The sequence below is a fragment of the Odocoileus virginianus genome, unplaced genomic scaffold, assembly GCF_023699985.2.
Source record: "Odocoileus virginianus isolate 20LAN1187 ecotype Illinois unplaced genomic scaffold, Ovbor_1.2 Unplaced_Scaffold_1, whole genome shotgun sequence".
NCBI lineage: Eukaryota > Metazoa > Chordata > Mammalia > Artiodactyla > Cervidae > Odocoileus > Odocoileus virginianus.
This window is the reverse complement of record NW_027224263.1, coordinates 1,453,901-1,464,310: the sequence shown is the minus strand read 5'-3', so window position 1 is coordinate 1,464,310 and position 10,410 is coordinate 1,453,901.

The following is a 10,410-nucleotide window of genomic DNA, read 5'->3' as shown; positions in this document are numbered from 1 at the left end:
ATAGATGTGAATTACCTCAAGAGCACAGATAAAAATAATTAGGAAGTCATGTTCTACAATATTTCTTATCTTTATTAAAATTTATTTAATTGCAGCTTTATATCATGTGGGGTTTTTTCCATTTATTTTTATTAGTTGGAGGCTAATTACTTTACAATATTGTAGTGGTTTTTGTCATACATTGACATGAATCAGCCATGGATTTACATGTATTCCCCATCCCGATCCCCCCTCCCACCTCCCTCTCCACCTGATTCCTCTGGGTCTTCCCAGTGCACCAGGCCCGAGCACTTGTCTCATGCATCCAGCCTGGGCTGGTGATCTGTTTCACCCTAGATAATATACATGTGGTTTTTAAATAATGGCTTTAACAACTGACTTGCAAAATTCCTGAAAATGTAACCATCAACTTTCACCAGTCAGTATGAGCCAATTCTGGCACATCACTGAAAGAACCCCGGAAGTCACTCCTTTTCATCATGCACATGTCTCTTTCCCACTCGTCTACCACAAAAGACTGGAAACAAACCATTTGCAATGTACTCCTTTGATCTGAACTCTGCCTTTAGTGTACTAAGATGAGCAAGACCAGGAATAAGGACACAAGTTCTAATCCTAGTCTTAACATGAATTGGCTGTGACCTTGACCTCTTTGGATTCCAAGCTCCTTATCCATAGAATAAGGGGTTTAGACAATGGGTGTTCCTTTTTTTTTTCCATTTATTTTTATTAGTTGGAGGCTAATTACTTTACATAATTGCAGTGGTTCTTGTCATACATTGAAATGAATTAGCCATGGATTTACATGTATTCCCCATCCCGGTCCCCCCTCCCACCTCCCTCTCCACCCGATCCCTCTGGGTCTTCCCAGTGCACCAGGCCCGAGCACTTGTCTCATGCAGACAATGGGTGTTCTTAAATGACTCTTTCAGACACATTTGTGTGTGTGTGTGTGTGTGTTTACTACTCTACTGAGGTGCAATTCACATACAATAAACTAGATATATTTTAAAGAGTATAATTTGATGAGTTTTGTCTGAAATAATCACAAATAAGATAAAGAGAACATTCATCACACCCAAATGTTCTCTTGTGCACCCTTATGTATTCCTGCCTCTCAACTGTCACTAGGTACCAGTAATCTTTTGTCACTATAGAATACTTTGAATTTTCTATAATTTTATAAAAATGGAATCATATAGTATATACATATTATGCTCTTTTTTTCTGCTTACTTTGGATTAAATTTGATCTTCTTTTTCTAGTTTTTTGTTACAGAACCTGAGGTTATTGATTTAAGAGCTTTTCTAAAACAATGGTTCAGTGCTATAAATTTCCTTCTAAGTACTGCATTAGCTATATCCCACAAATTTGTATGTCTGTTTTCACTTTCATTCTTTTTAAAACACTAACTTTCCTTAAGACTCACTCTTGAGCCATGGATTATTTACAAGTGTGTAAATTTTTCCAAATATTTGGAAATTTTTCCATATATCTTGCTTTTACTGATTTTTAATTTAACTCCACTGTGGTCAGAGAATACACTTTGTATGACTTAAATCCTTTAACTTAATATTGAGGCTTGTTATATGGTCCAGATATGGTAAATATTCAATGTGCACTTATAAAGAAAGTTTTCTATTGCTGTTGGGTTGAGTGTTGTACAGGTGTCAAGTCAAATATATCGCTATTCAAAATTTCTATTTTCTTATTTTCTTTTTGGTCTATCCATTATTGATAAAATTGTGGATTTGTCTCTCCTTGTTAAGTCAGTTTTTTCTTCACATATTTTGAATTTGTTATTAAAATGCACATATATTTAGGTTTGTTATGTCCTATGATCATTAGCCACTTTATTATGAAATAGCCCTTTTTATCTCTCTTCACATTCTTTCCTTTGCAATCTACATTCTCTAATAATAAGTCACTCTAGCTTTTTAAAAATTAGAGTTAACATAGTGTATCTTTCCCTAGCTTGTATGTTTAACCTATTTGTGTTTTTATATTTAAAGTGGACTATCTATAAGCAGCATATGGCTGAGTCTTTAATTTTTTTTTCCATTCTACCAGTCTCAGTCTTTAAATTGGGTTGCTATAAGACCACTGACTTTAATATGACTCCTGATACAGTTCTGTTTAAAACTGCCATCTTGCTACTTTTTATTTGTCCAAACTCTGCCTGTTATCCAATGTGTGGAAACTGTTGTTTCTCATAATTTGCCCACTTTTGGAGTTGTTCAGGTGAGAGGGCAAATCCACTCACTGTTACTTCATTATTGCTGGAAGTCAAAGTCCTCTATGTTAGGTTTTTCCTACTGATTTGTTATTTATATTTAGGTATTTGTTATTATATATGGATATTAATCTTAACTTTATACATGCACCAAATACGTTCCTCCAGTTTATCAATATTCTTTTAACTCTCTTTATGGTGATTTTTTCATGAAGCAATTTTTAATTTTGATATTGTCAAATACTTCTCTTTCTTTGGGTTTTTATGTCATGTTTATAAATGCCCTATATTATCTTCTAAATAGTCATGGTTTAAAAGAAGAAAAATAACTTCTCAGTATGAGTTTTATTTTTAACATCAAGTTTATTAATTATAAAAGTAATACATGCACATGGTAAAAATCTAGTAAAACAGACTAAAGATGAAAATGAAAAGTTCCTTTCCTGTTCTCCCAATGCCCCTGCTTGCCAACTAGCTCTTATTAGCAATTTCTCATATATATCCTTCCTTACACATTCTGGACACATACATACACATGCATATTTATCCTTTTGTACACAAACAGGATACACACATGTGAGTGCATGTGCACACACACACAGGATTGTGCAAGTTTTTCACTTAACATTTTAAGTTCTTAATGTGACTAAGTTTTATCAGATATTCACCAGACTGACAGAGGGACCAGGGCAATCAGAGAACATGGTAGGGAAAGTGCACGGCAAAAGGCATATTCATCTCTGTAAAGCCAACACTTAGCAAAAAAAAAAAAAAAACCTGGCACATAACAAATCCTCAATAAATGTGTTAAACAACTAAAAGGAAAGAAGAATTTGAGAAAACTGGAAACAAATTGCTATCTTGACCATTCTCAGGCCAGACTGGGTCTCTTAACTGAGTGACCACCTCTGAGGGCAGCAGGGAGCAGCTGGACCTCTTGCCTTCAGTAACTTTCCACTGTATGTCTCTTTCCCCACTAGATTTACCACCTCCAGCACACACATTTAGTTCAAATGCACAGTTCACACTAACTACACAGCAAGAAAATCTGGGAGCTCAAAGACTACACATATCAGCTGTATTACAGGTACAGGTTCATACAAATAGCTACCTTTAATCAGTACCTACTGCGGGGTAGGCACCAGGCTGGAAACAACAGCCCTGCAAGGTTAATGTCAATATACTCCCATTTTATAGATTAGAAAACTAAGGCTCAAGAATCCCAGTGATTTATTCAGGGTCACACAGCTAGCAAGCAGCCTCCAGAGACAGCTCTACACCTTAATCAGGTAAGCCTACTTTTCTGTTGGTCTCACAGACTCTGTCATATTTTCTTGGCTGGCATTCCCTTTCTCCATTTGTTTCATCTGGTGTTTTGTGGAAGCCAAGCAGAGAGAGAAACATGTGGTTGTGGATCCATCCTAGGCTATGGAATACATTGTGAGGGATGAGAGGTGTCAGTCATAAGAGTTCATGAAGAAGAACACACACATGGGGTAGGTCTTAAACTTTCAGAAGAGGAATGGAACCTGGGTTCTGGAGAACACCTTCAGAAGCCTAGGCTACAAATATCATGGCAGCTTAAGAAACTCTAACACAAATATTCCCCTCTTCCTAAGTGCTTTTGGTGAGCTGCTCACGAACATGGCCCTTTTGTCTGCAGTCTCACAGCTGCTGGCCAGTATACCTCCCCACATCTTAATCCTTTCATTCTCAAGGTCCACTTAAGTCTTACCTCCATGACACCTTTCCCTATTAATCCACTCATTTCTCTTACTTTCTTTTGTGAATTCCAGTTTTACCTAAAATCAGCACCGTAATATATAACATGTGTTTGTTTGTACACCCTCTTGTCCTTTCATCATTTCAGGTATTTTGTCTCTTTAAGTAGACTCCTTCATGTTTTGTTTTGTTTTTTTTTCCTATTGTTTCCCTGTCTGGTCTAAGTTTTGGGAAACCTGGTTGGAGGCTAGTCCCAACTCTCCCACTAATGAGCTGTGTGACTTGGAGCCTGTCACACCCTCTCTGAGCCTTATTTTCCCACCTGAGAAGGTTTTTGTAAAAACAGTGAACATTGTAACACAAAATACTAATGTAAGGAATTATTGCTGAAGACATTTCAACTAAGGTGCTTCGTTTCATCTTTTACATTCTATTTAGTGGATGGTTCTATATAAGAAATAGCAATCACTGCTGCTTGTTTCACACTAGTATCCTCAGCAAAGGTTTAGAACAAGAATACTGCACAACTGTTAGAGACAGTGCCAGAGAGAGAGGAGGTCTCTATGCAGCTGATTCAGGGACTCTCCCTGGAAACTACCAGGTGATTCCATGCTTGTTCATTTTTAAAGCTTCTATTTTTCTGAATGTTTCTTCCTGTAAATGGTCTGTGTCAATGCTATAAAAAATGAAAAGAATCTTGTGTCAAGTCAAGCCAACAGATGCCTTCAGTACCTTCCCTAGTCTTTTAAGGATAAGATTCCCATTCACACTTGTGTCACATCATCACTCAGTTACTTCACCCACCCTGGTATCTACCTCCTCCCTTAGTCTTAACTCTTTTTCTTAGATCTGAGAAGAGAAAATTCTTAACTTCCTCCTGAACTCTCACTTCTATCCCTCGCTTGCCTTTGCTGAAGGTCCTGTATCTATAACCTCTCCCTCTCTATGAGCTCTTTTCTCTCAGCCTGCAAATTGGCCTATCCTAAAAAAAAAACAAGACAAAAACAAAAGAGAACAACTCCACTCTCTTCCAGCAGCTGTGACCCCACATTTCTTCTCCTATTCACAAAGATTTTGAAAAAGTAGTCCCCACTCCTTCTCTACTTCCTTATCTCCCATCTTCTCAAGTCACTGCAAGCTGATTTCCAACTCCATCACACCACTAAGATAGCCCTTAACAAGGTCATCTATGGCCTCTTAACTGCTAAATCCAAAGGACACTTTTCAGTACTCATCATTTTGGAACTCTGCTGCATTTGATACTGCTGAGCAATTCTTCCTTGAAACTCACTTTTACCAAAGCTTCCAGGACACCTTTCTCTCTTGGTTTTCTCTATGGGTTTTCCTTTCCATGTAGTGGCTGCTTAGTCACTAAGTCGTGTCCAACTCTTTCAACCCCATGGACTGACTGTTTCCTTTCCATACTCACCTCTTAAAAGTTGGTACTGTCCAGGGCTAATTCCCCAGGGATGTTTCTCAGGGGTGCTTCTCTTCTCAATCTCCCCAGAGGAATCTCATCCACTGCCATGGCTTCAGCTGTCACCTCCAGGGAACAATCCTATATCCAACTGCCTACCTACTAGAAAACTCCCCACGCTGTCCTACAGGCAATTCAAACTCCACAGGTGTATCCCCGATTAAAACCTACTGACTACAAAATAAGGTATAAACTCTTTCAAGTGTGTAGTGAGGTACAGATTTTAGTTTTTAATGGATAGAAGCTAATCTATATCTAGCAAAGGCAAGGCATGCTGAGATTCATGGGGTCACAAAGAGTTGGACACGACTGAGCGACTGAACTGAACTGAGCAAAGGCAAAGGAGTAGCTCTGCTAGCTATGCAATTGTAGGGTAAGTAAACATTTAATGCCGTGGAAGTGTAACAAGACCTTTAGAATTTTTTGAATGACTTACCAAAAGCTTTCTTATCTCCTGACATGTACAACTCACTGCTGGAGGGGAGGTAGGCCAATATGCGTAGGAAGCCTGGAGGTTTCCTGAGACTAATGAGACCACCTACTCTGAACTCCTTCTTTCCAAATTTAGAATCAGGAACATGTGTCAGGGTGATTTGGGGTGCCTTTATCCAAGGCCCAGTGCCTGGGAAAGGCACCAAGGCACCACAAATAAAATATCTTGAAGAAAGAAGAGGGCTTAAGTGGGGCTCCTGCCTCAACTCATGGGCTTACATTTTTCTGGGCAAGGACTGGCTTCACACATATATACCTGTGGCTGATGCAAGGAGCTTTTCTAGACCCAGACTTTCTGACACATGTGGTATTTTAGAGAACAATGACTGCACATTTGGGTGAAGACTAAAATATATGTAAGCTAAGAGTCCAAATATAATGGCACTGCAGGGCTGAGAGGGACCCACATTAGTCAGAGCATCACTGTCCAGTCACCAAGTTTCTGTGGGATTGGAAAGGATCAGTCCTCAAGATGAGCCCCAAGTGGCAGTAAGAAAGAGCACCAGAAGTGGACTGATTTTCCAACCAGCTTTGGAAGCAAAAGTGGCTCCATTTTTGAGACCAATTTTGGAAAGGTGAGGAAAGGCCCTCAAATGTACTACACTCAGATATGTGAGAGAGAAGAGTGACAGCTGAATCTGTACCCAGAATCCCGTAAACACATCTTACTAATCACACATGGAATACGAAGCCTTGCTTACACCCTCAATTTCTTGACACATTCTGCTTTGCATTTTATGTTCCCATAACAGCAAACTTCCTAGAGGCTTCCCACCTGTATTCCTATCAAGTACTATAAAATATGCTGTTTATTTTCTACCTTTGCTCATGCTAGCTCCTGAGTATGAACTTACCCTTCTCCATAGTTACCCCCATTTCCCTGGCTATAGTCCTGAGCCTCCTGAGCTGGGTGAGTTGTCCCCTGACACGGTTCCCTTAAGATCTCGTAATTACCCTATTGCATTCATCAGTTCATGTGTCTGTCTCTACCACTAAGTCTATGGTCCCAGAAGAGTACAAATCAAGTCTCAAGTTATTCATTCTTGTCTCCTAGCACCTGGCACATTTGCCTAGCACATAGTAGATACTCAGCAAATGCTTGCAGAATGAGTGAAGGTAAGCATGGTAACTCTGAGGCCACAACCTCTTTTTGTCCCCTCGATCTTCTGAATGTCTAGACACCTAGTCTATATTGAACATATCATTAACTGTCTCCTTGCCTTGCCCTCAGATGCTCAAAATTAGTAACTGGCTTCTTATATGTATTTACTAAATGCAAAGCACTGAGCTAAAAAAGTTTACAGGGGAAAATACAATGAGAAAGAAATTCAGACCTTGCACTCAAGCAGTTCTTAGAAAGCAAACTTCTTCATTCAGCCTTTACAATTTCTAGATAAGACTCCCCTTTTAGGAGACTCTCCTGGACTTATCCCTATCTAGCCTACCACATTAAATGATCAACAGTTTCCTCTCACCTTACTTGGGTTAAGTATGTATTTCTACTGATTTCAGTGTTGTCTGTCTATATACACTCTAATGTTTAAAATTTGAGGTCAGTGTATGGTGTCTATTCTGTGAACATGTATCCTTTATTTTGTATTTTGAGCTATTACAGCACACTGCTATCAACTTATAATAGATTGACAAGTTATAAGGGCTTGAAGTTTGGCCTGAAAACACAGTGGAAGTAGATTGGTTAAGACAAAGGGTGAGAGAGACAGGAAACAGTGCAACAATTTACAATAAAAAATAAATAATAGCATGTACCATCTCAAAATAATTTATCCATGACATCGTTTAGGACCTTTGCTGAAGCTTACATACTATATATATACTATATACCACATTAAATTACTTTAAAGAAACATTAGGATTGATTGTTGAGTTTATTTCAAATTGCTGACAATACATACATGCTGACAATACAGTCACCTTTTTCTGAGAAAGACACCATGGAGGTCCCTAAACCCCTGAGGTTTATTATGTTGTGAATAATTCCCTCTTCCTAGTCAGTAATCACTACACTCTGGAGTCAAACAGACTTCACTTTGCTAGCAGAGAACTAGCTTCTGTTTCAGCCAGACTTGTACTCAGGCCTTTATGCTGTTTTCATTTACGTTTCAATCCATCAAATTGGCTTTGGAATGTGGAATTTTTGTACTCAGCCATTATTTTCCATTATGTGTTCCAGTTCTGAATGGCAGAAATAAATGGCCATTTGGCCACTGGTTAGCTGCCAAAAGAGCATAGCTATATCCTAATTAAGAATTACTTTGTGTTATGCCAGCCTGCTGAGCTGGCAGATGGACACTGATCTGAAAGGGTGATGACCTCCACTTTCTATAATTATAACTCTGTAATAGCTTCATCCCCCTGCATCTTAAAGGCTCTCAAAATGTAAACCACAAGCCCTTAGAAGAAGGGAAAGGGTCTAATATTTATGGAGTACCTCCTATATGCCAGGGTTGCACATTCACAATTAATGCCTTGTTTCATGCAATCTCCAAGCTAACACCAGGTATCAGGTACTACTCATGTTGGCCCCATTTTATAGATAGTGATGCTAAAGCTCAGGAAGGTAAAGTAAGAATGGTCACATAGGTCATAGATGCCAGATCTAGTACATAAGTCAGACCTAGCAGAATGTGGATTTGGTGCTCTTTTTCCTACACCCTGTTTCTTAGCAATGACATCTAGGACTATCTGTTCTTTACCTCTCTCCTTGCCTGTGTCCAAGGAAAAGGCCTATTTCACTTACCTTGATATTGTGCCTAGGCATGGTCTGTCCTCAGTTCTTCTCTTTTCTCAGTGCAATGGCTATGACCAAACCAGCATGCCTGTCCTGACCCCCTCCCTCCCACTTCCCCCACTACTGTAACTTACTAGAATGTTTGTAGTTTACATATGGGATGAAGCAGTGCATCACACAGCATTTGAACTCCAAAATCCTTAAGGTGATTTCCACTTAAGTCTAGCAATGTTAGGTTCTCATTTCTGCTGAGGACAGAGGTGAGGGCTCCACAGCATGCATCTGTGAAATGACATTCTGCTAGCCTATGGGGAATTGGGGATTCAAGAAAGAAATTGGTTTACCCCAAGTTCCATAATGACCTTCCATTTCATACACAGCTGGAACAAGAGCCCAGTGGACAAAGAGTCTCTGTGAACTTACCACAACGTCTGTGGCTTGCAGGAGGGGTGTTTCAGCCCTTCACAGAGCACCTGCATGCCTTCATCCCCTAAGGCATGAGTTCAAGGACTCTCAGGTGTTCATTGGTGTACAGTGCATTGCATGAATCCTGACAACACTCTCTAGTTAGGGTACAAGTCCACAGTCTGCCAAGAAGTAAGATAGATAAGGCTGGCATAATTTCATCAGGATTGGGTCACTTTAGATATTGGGTTTACCCACTAGAAAAATATAGTAGAAAATCAGTTTGTCATGTAAAAAAATCCCTTGGGCCAGGGCCAAGCAGAGATTGTGGAGAAAGGAAGATTTATCTCCCCTAAATTATCGAGTCATCACGTTTCTTTGGAGATTGCATCACCAGGCCAGAAAAAAAATCATTTAATTTGGGGAGCTGCTCAAACATCAAGGAACTCTGCCTGTGGATTGTTCACGATACTTATACCAGATCCTTTAACTGACAGGCTGTTTTAATCCTTCACACAGCAATTTCAGTCCCAAATCTTCAATTTTATTATTAATTAGAAGCAGCCTTGTCAGGCTCCGGGTAGAGTTTAGGACTTGGGCGAGGGACTCACAAGAAGCTGGAGAGAGGAAACATTCAGAAAGCCTGCAGGTATGGGGACACCAACGTTGTTAACCATGGCAGCAGGAATCCCACTGAACCTCAAATGCAATGCCCATGAGAAGGACAAGGATGAACAGACACTTACACAAGATTCTTGATTATACCATTCACATGCCACAGACCTTCACAGAGATGCTGTACTTCTGTGTCCCCCAGGGAATTGGCAAACACAAACAGCTGTTTTAAAGTCTGACTCACTTGCAAGAAAGAAGAGAGATCTACACAGCTTGCATTTGTCAGGTAACATGTGTTCAAGCTACCCAGAGACAAAGAAGAAAAATCAGCCACTGCTGTCATTGAACTTCCTGGGAATGTTCTCCCAGCCTCCTCATTTAGCTAAGTCCTAGCTATCCTTCAAGTTCTAGCTCCTCGCCCACCACCTACACAGTCTCCTCCTGAGGTCTCCAGCCCACAATGACCTCCTCTCTTTCCCTGGGCTCATCTGACATTTCTGAATGATTCTGTAGTGTTAGGCACTTTATTACACATTCAACTGTGTTGCTCTCTGTTTCATATCTATGTGTCTTTAAAGGCAGTTTTGTCACTTGCTATCCTCTTAATAAATCCATTCACATCTAGCCCATTATTGGACACATTTTTTATAGAGTATTCTTTATAGAGTTAATATTTAATTAGCATCACTCCTGTAAACACACAGGATGGTTGTATAC